This window comes from Rutidosis leptorrhynchoides, chromosome 1 (genome assembly GCF_046630445.1).
Source record: "Rutidosis leptorrhynchoides isolate AG116_Rl617_1_P2 chromosome 1, CSIRO_AGI_Rlap_v1, whole genome shotgun sequence".
Classification (NCBI taxonomy): Eukaryota; Viridiplantae; Streptophyta; class Magnoliopsida; order Asterales; family Asteraceae; genus Rutidosis; species Rutidosis leptorrhynchoides.
In genome coordinates this window covers 213,553,502-213,561,811 of record NC_092333.1, presented here as the reverse complement: position 1 = coordinate 213,561,811, position 8,310 = coordinate 213,553,502, and positions in this window count along the sequence as shown.

Below are 8,310 nucleotides of genomic sequence, written 5' to 3'. Positions count from 1 at the left end.
TCGCCTGGAGGTCAAATTCCGTGTACGGCCGCTTGTATGGATATATGTATGGTGTTAGAACCACCAAATGATCATTCTTGCGAAATAGGTTGTGAATTTGGATGCACACAAATTCGAGGTAGAGGAAAAATTATAGGTCGCCATCATAGACATGAACATAACCATGCTGATCATCACCACCGTGATCATTCTTTACACAATCCTTTTTAATATACTACTTGAGTACTTGTACTAGGGTATTTGTGCAATCCAACTGCAAATAGCGCGATTTCATTTGACAACGTACGTATTTATTCATATATGCGTTAAGTTTGATTGCTGAATAACTAGTAAAATAAAAGATTTGGGATGCAAATCAAGGAAAAAATGACAAAACTTTTCTTTTTTAACGATGAACCCTCCTATTAACGACCACATTGGCTCTCTCATAACAGGTAAACCTCGAACATCTGGAACCCAGGTGTCACCCCGACGTCGGGTAAGGCACCTTCCACTGTAAATCCCTAATTAGGTTAATCTGGTTTTGCCAAGTATCGAACCCGAAACCTACAGCTTCACTAGGAGTCCCGGTGGTCACTTGACTTATGCCCAATATAAGAGTGCAAATCAAAGTCTCACATTAGTCATGGGACAAAATATAGGTATGCATACAAGTCTAAGAGAAACTCCTTCTACTACCAATTGGTTTTAAAAAAGTATATATAGACTCTTGGGCTTATATTATTCGAAAACGGTGTGTATTTGGTAGTAGTAAATATACATGCATATGCTGATATAATGATATGCATACTAGATAAACACAATCTCATATTGTAAAGCATGTGTAGCTCCAACCCGATCAGAAGAACATTGTGATATGCGATTTTTTTTAATTAAATCTTGATTATATTTGACAACGATGAAACCTTAATTAGGATTCTTTCTCCTTTTAACTAATCAAATTTTCGATGAGTTCAAGAAGATATCAGCGTCGCTTAGCAGTGAAAACACGATTGATGTTATGCAGCGAATGTTGTTAAGCAACTTATATGTAAGAAGACAGACTTCATCTTTTTGGAAGTAAAGACGTACCAAAAACTAAAAATATTTTTTGATACAAATTAAGTAACCTCCAATTTTGGTTTAAAGAGCGTTTAAAATCATTTCCAAGAGATGTCGATTATAACCATTGCTGTGAAGGCGGCGGCATATTTTCGTTGAACACACATTCAACATAACAGCGGCCCCAACACCCACACTCTAGCAAAACAACGCCAAAGTAAAACACACTAGAAACAAAAAAAATGCAATACACATCAATTATAAACCACAAACTAACCACTTCATTACTATAACAACCCTCATATTTCCATACCTGAATTGACTAATTTGACTATAGGGTTGTTATCCATACGTAATATATAATTAAATTTGACATTGATCAAATATTTATTTTTAGTCGACACTTTTTGTTAACTAAAGTTTACACTAATTATATAAAATAACTTTAGTTAATATTAATATTAATGCGTATTATATTTAAAACTATTTGAAACATAATTATTAATTAAATGATAAGTTATTTTAATCATTATATATATATATATTTTTAGCTTATAAAAAAAGAGATTTTTTTTATAAATTAAATAATGAGCCCATGAATTTTGACTAAATATTTTCAAAAACAAAAACTTATTAAAAACATTTTTAACATGTTTTTATTTTTTGTCAAAATTGGCACCTTTATTTTATTTATATTTTTTATTTTCACCAACCATTTTTTTTCCTATAAATACCCACTTCCATTTCATAAAAACTTGTATCAAATCTTTGGAAAAACTCTCTCACAAACTTGGGAAAGTACTTGAGGTATTTTCTATATTTTTTATCGAATTGCTTTTATTTTTTTGTATATTCTTTAAAAATTCGAATTTAATATATATAAATTATTTTTACATATTATAATTAGTATTTTAAGTATTCTGATGTATAAAAATAATTTTGATAATTTATGGAATATTATTTATAATTAAATACAAATTATGTAGTATTTAAACATAAAAATAATATAAAATTCGTAATAAAATATTAAACAGTAATAAAAATAATTATAATTTTTTTTTGAGATTATTATACTTTTATAAACAATCAAAAATTATAAAAATTAAATAAATAGGAATATTAGTATTTAAAAATAATTTACTTTTGCATTATTCTAAACCGAGAGAAATAATAAAGAAAATACAAAATAAATACAAAAGTGTATTAAATATTTTTATAAAATTTCTATATGATTAGTAGCATAACTAGATACTTTAAAAAATATAAAAATTATTTTTAAATTATTTTTCCTATTTATTTAATTATAGGCCGATTACAATGGTTAAATAATTAGAAAATATTAAATAAATAATATTTTGATATAAAATTTGATTTAATAATTTTATAACATTTTTACATAATATAGAACCTGTAAAAAATATAAAAGTATTTATTTAGGTCGATTTAATATTTATTACCTAATTAAATTTGATTAATATAAACCGAGTATATATATAAAGAAAAGTGGGAAATAAATATAAAAACTTGATAAAATTATTTTTATAAAATATCCTAATGAATTGTATAATTATCTAAGTTTATAAAAATTATAAATATAATATTTAATGAATTAATATTCGAATTAACATATATTAGTATGATTTTCGATTAACATAAGTATATTACATATACTAAATTAATATTATTATTATAACTTACGGTTAATAACTAAGTATACTATATAATAAAGTATAATGCTTATAATATAAGTTAATAACAATACATTATTAATAAACACTTATTTTATAACTATACTAATTTAATAATAATAACTTATAGTATATAATATATGATAATCAAATTGTTAATACATTAATAAATATAATATAATATATATAATAACATATAAACCTAAAGTGAAGGTTAATCAAAGATAATGTACAATTCATGTGAACTTCATCGCTACTCACGGTCGTAAGTGAATGATGTCTAGGTTGCTATTTATGGGTAAGCTTGTGGATCTCGAATGCCATGACTTAGATTCTGGTCAAGAGTCCTGGGCCCCCGGTTACATCTGGTCATTCCTGACTTATTTGATAGTAACGAAGTTTGAGTAAAGTTATACAACGTCTTACTAAAGATTAACCAGAACTTTCTAAAATTGGAAAATTACTATAAGTGGAAACTTTCCATAAATAGTAACCTTCCAAAAATGGAAATTCTTTAGTGAACCATTACTATCAATATAGTACTATATACTATTGTCTGTTAGGCAATGTCTGATCATACGTTCTATCTCTAGGTTGAGATCTCGGTCACGTCCTTCCGTTCAATTCTTTCGTGGAATACTCTTTTGTGCTACTAAGGTGATTTTCATAGTGATAAGGCTAAAAAGGAACATATATTTCATAGCAAAATCCCCCAAGAAAGACAAGATTTTAGTTGCAATTGTTCCATTTTCAAGTAATATTCGTTTATTTTAAATAAGTGCGAAGACAAAAGGCGAAAACGACGAATTGAAGACACAAAGGTCCAAAAAGCTCAAAAGTACAAGATACAATCAAAAAGGTTCAAATTATTGATGAGGAACGTCTAAAAATGACAAGAGTACAAGTTATAAAACGCAAAGTACAAAATATAAAATTGTACGCAAGGACGTTCGAAAATCCGGAACCGGGACCAGAGTCAACTCTCAACGCTCGACGCAACGGTGTAAAAATTACGAGTCAACTATGCACAAGAATAAAATATAATATTTAAATAATTCATAATAAGAATAATATTAAATAATAAAAAGTTGTTAATTGAGCATAGTTCAGGGGTCATAAGTGAAAATTCAATTTCTAAATTCGCCTATAAAAGGCTTTGTAATCGTAATGTAAAAACACACCTTTTTCTATCTTTTTCTTATTTATCAATATCAATTATCAATATCTATATTCTATATCTCTATCATAATGTTAACTTAATAAGATATAACAATAATCTTAATTTTAATTTTAAATTATGATAATAATAAGATTTATGATAGAGATCGTTTGAGTGTGTAAGTCGAAATTCTGTCCGTGTAACGCTACGCTATTTTTAATCATTGTAAGTTATGTTCAACCTTTTTACATTAATGTATCGTAACTAAGTTATTATTATGCTTATTTGAGCCGAAGTAATCGTGATGTTGGGCTAAAATATTAAGAAGGGGTTATTGAACTTTGGACCATAATTAAGGTTTGGGCAAAAGACCGACACTTGTGGAAATTGAACTATTGACTATTAATAGATGGGGGGTATTGTCTAATTGAGTGACAACTCATTGGAGTCTGTCGAACCTATCTTCAAATTAATTAACCTAATAATTAATAATGATTATGGTTGTCCTATTTAGTGATGTTCATATGGAATCTGTTATAATCATTTAATTAATCAATTGGGTTGGGTAATTGATTATTCATTCTGATCAAGTGGATGAATTAATATTCATAAACTAATTAAAACAGGGGTGGATTACATACAGTGATAACTGGTGTAATTGTTGACAGAAGTGATAACTGCGTCACAGTTTAAATCCTTAATCAGTTGGAATATTTGACTTCGGGTATAAGGGTAATTTGACGAGGATACTCGCACTTTATTTTTATGACCGATGGACTATTATGGACAAAAACCAGATAGACGTATCAAATAAACCAGGACAAAGGACAATTAACCCATGGTAAATAAATTAAAATCAACACGTCAAACATCATGATTACGGAAGTTTAAATAAGCATAATTCTTTTATTATATTTCTCATCGTATCTTTATTTACTGTCATTTTATTACTCGCAATTTTATTTACTGTCATTTTATTTATTGTCATTATTTTACGCACTTTAATTATCGTCATTTATCTTTACGCTTAAAATATAGAATCGACAAACCGGTCATTAAACGGTAAAACCCCCCTTTTATAATAATATTACTACTTATATAATTATATATATTTTGTATAAATATAGTTAAAAATATAGTAAGTATCACCAGCTCCCTGTGGAACGAACCGGACTTACTAAAAACTACACTACTCTACGATTAGGTACACTGCCTATAGTGTTGTAGCAAGGTTTAGGTATATCCCATCCGTAAATTAATAAAACTTGTGTCATATTTTGTAGTATTTTGTATTAAAAATAATACTATTTCGTACCCTCACGCTACATCATCAAGTTTTTGGCGCCGCTGCCGGGGAGCGCTAAAACGCTATATTTTTAATTATAATAATATTGAAATAAAATATAATAATATAATAATATTGAAATAGAATATAATAATATAATAATATTGAAATAAAATATAATAATATAATAATATTTTAGAATATATTTTGAATCGTAAAAGTTTTAAAAAGTCGTATTTATTAAATACTTCAGGGGTATATTATGTAAATTGTAATTAATAATTTCTATCATGTCGCTTTCATGTAAATAGTAAATTAATTAATTTCTTTTCATTTACTATTCATGAATAGTAAATGAATTAAAAAAAAGTTTTGAAAAAAATAATAATTATAAAAAAAAGTATTAATTTGTAAAAAAAATCATTTTTTTTAAAAAAAAAAAAAATTGTAAAAAAAAAACGTTTTTTTTTTTAGAAAAAAAAAATTCGTTTTAAAAAAAAAAAGTAAAAAAAAAAAAAAAATTATTAAAAAAAATATATATTTTTTTTAAGATTTTGTCTATAAAAAAAATTGTTTTTTTTTTAGTTTTATTACCTTTAGATTTTTAGACTATAGTCGCAACTTTTAGTATTAAGTTTAGTTTTGCCATAGTTATTTTTACTTCTAGAATTTTTAGGCTTTGCCGTAAAATCCCTTAAGTGCTTATTCCTTAGATTAAGTTTTAGGTGCTTTAGAATTTTACGACGCCGTATTTCGCACTACTTTCTTATTTTTATTTTTCGACGCCTATTTTTCGACCTTTTTATTTTTCGACCTTTTTCGACGCGCAATCTTTTTCTTTCTTATTTCTCGCCATTCTAGTTTTTAGGACTTAGATTTTTTTCTACTTCTTCTCTAAATTTCTTAAAATTACGAAAATTTATTTTAAGTGGTTAAATTGATAGACATCAAAATTTTCTGGTTCGTAGTAATAGTTGGATTTGTACGTGGACCGGGTTATTGGAGCCAAACAGTACTCAATTATATTGAGACCAAACGAATCCTGCCCCTCTGCTGCATCTTTTGGCTATTCGAAACGTGGGCAAAATCAGAAAAGTCTATTGATTGGACAACTTATATAAGTTTTTCTTATTTTTATAACTAATAGGATATTCTGTGAATGCACCGAGCAAAACGTTCACCACCTTTCATACGTTCACCACCTGTAACTCGATCAAGACATCTAGCAAATATTGTCGCCGTTGATTTTTCTTTAGAATCGTCATCTAGTCGAACAAGAACTCCAACTCAAATTTCCGATAATCCATCTTTTGAACCCGACTTCACAATTAAGAACCCGGAGCATATTCAAGGACAATTCCAAGATCCTGAACCACTAATTATTCCTCCTGAGCCACAAACCATTAAATCAGAATCCTCTAGTGATTCGTATTCAACAAATTCAATTATGGAAGTAACGGAACCTCTAAGTATGGAAGATCGAATGAGAGCCACACGCACGGGCCAAGGTCACGCCATTATTAAGCCAGAAGTTAATGCGCCAGATTATGAAATCAAAGGACAAATTCTACACATGGTAACTAACCAATGCCAATTCAGTGGTGCACCGAATGAAGATCCTAACGAACACCTTCGTACGTTTAAAAGAATTTGTACACTATTCAAAATCCGAGAAGTGGAAGATGAGCAGATCTATCTCATGTTGTTTCCCTGGACTTTAAAGGGAGAAGCCAAAGATTGGTTAGAATCGTTACCTGAAGGGGCGATTGACACATGGAATGTTTTAGTTGAAAAATTTCTTAAACAATTCTTTCCGGCATCCAAAGCCGTGAGACTTCAAGGAGAAATTGTTACGTTCGCGCAAAAGCCAAATGAAACTCTATATGAGGCGTGGACAAGATTTGGAAAGTTGTTGAGAGGATGTCCTCAACACGGTTTAGACACTTATCAAATAGTACAAATATTCTACCAAGGTGTCAACGTTGCTACACGAAAAGACATCGACATAACAGCTGGTGGTTCCATTATGAAGAAAACCGCAACTGAAGCTTACAAAATTATTGATAACACAGCCTCCCACTCTCATGAGTGGCATCAAGAAAAAGATATTTTTCGTTCATCTAAAGCGGCTAGAGCCGATTCTAGCCATGACTTTGATTCCGTTTCCGCAAAAATAGATGCTTTCGAAAGACGAATGGAAAAGATGAATAAAGATATTCACGCAATACGAATCAGTTGTGAGCAATGCGGTGGACCACACTTAATGAAAGACTGTCACATTGAACAAACGATGGAACAACGTGAGAATGTTGTCTACATGAACCAAAGGCTGGAAAATAGTTATCAGAATAATTATCAACCGCCAAGGCCAAACTTCAATCGAAATCAAAACATTCTTTACAATCCAAAAGGACCCGACAATAACTCGTATAACCAACAAGGTTCGAATAACCAACCAACTCAAAACAACACTTTCAATCAACAAAGACCTGGCTTGTATAAACCACCACAACAAACCGACGAGAAGAAGTCAAATCTGGAAGAAGTGGTATTTAAGCTAGTTGAATCTCAAACACAATTTATTGAAACTCAAACCCAAACGAATGAGAGGTTTGAGCAGTCATTTAGAACTCAACAAGCTTCCATTTTGAATCTAGAAAAACAAGTAGGTACTCTTGTTAGATTGATGAGTGAAAGGGAACAAGGAAAGCTACCGAGTAATAATGAAGTAAATCCTCGGAATGAAAATGTTAACATGATATCAACAAATTCTGAAAAACCAATACCAGAAGATGGGAAAGTTTTAGATGTAAGTAACAATGAAGAAGTTACACCACCACCACCACCCGAGTATGTAAAGCCAGTGGTGGCACCATACAGACCACCCATCCCGTTTCCAAGAAAAGGAGTTGAGTATGAGCAAGTAATAGGTAATAAAGTTTGTGATACCTCTGGAAAGAAGAAGAAGAAGAAGAATAAAAAAGTGCAAGAAACAAAAACAGTAGAAGTAAACCCGGTGAAGACAGTTCCACCAAATCCTCCACCTAGGGAAGACAGTTCCACCAAATCCTCCACCTAGGGTAGGTTATTCGGGTGAATTTATTGTTCCTTGTCTACTTAGTGACTGTGTCATGTAT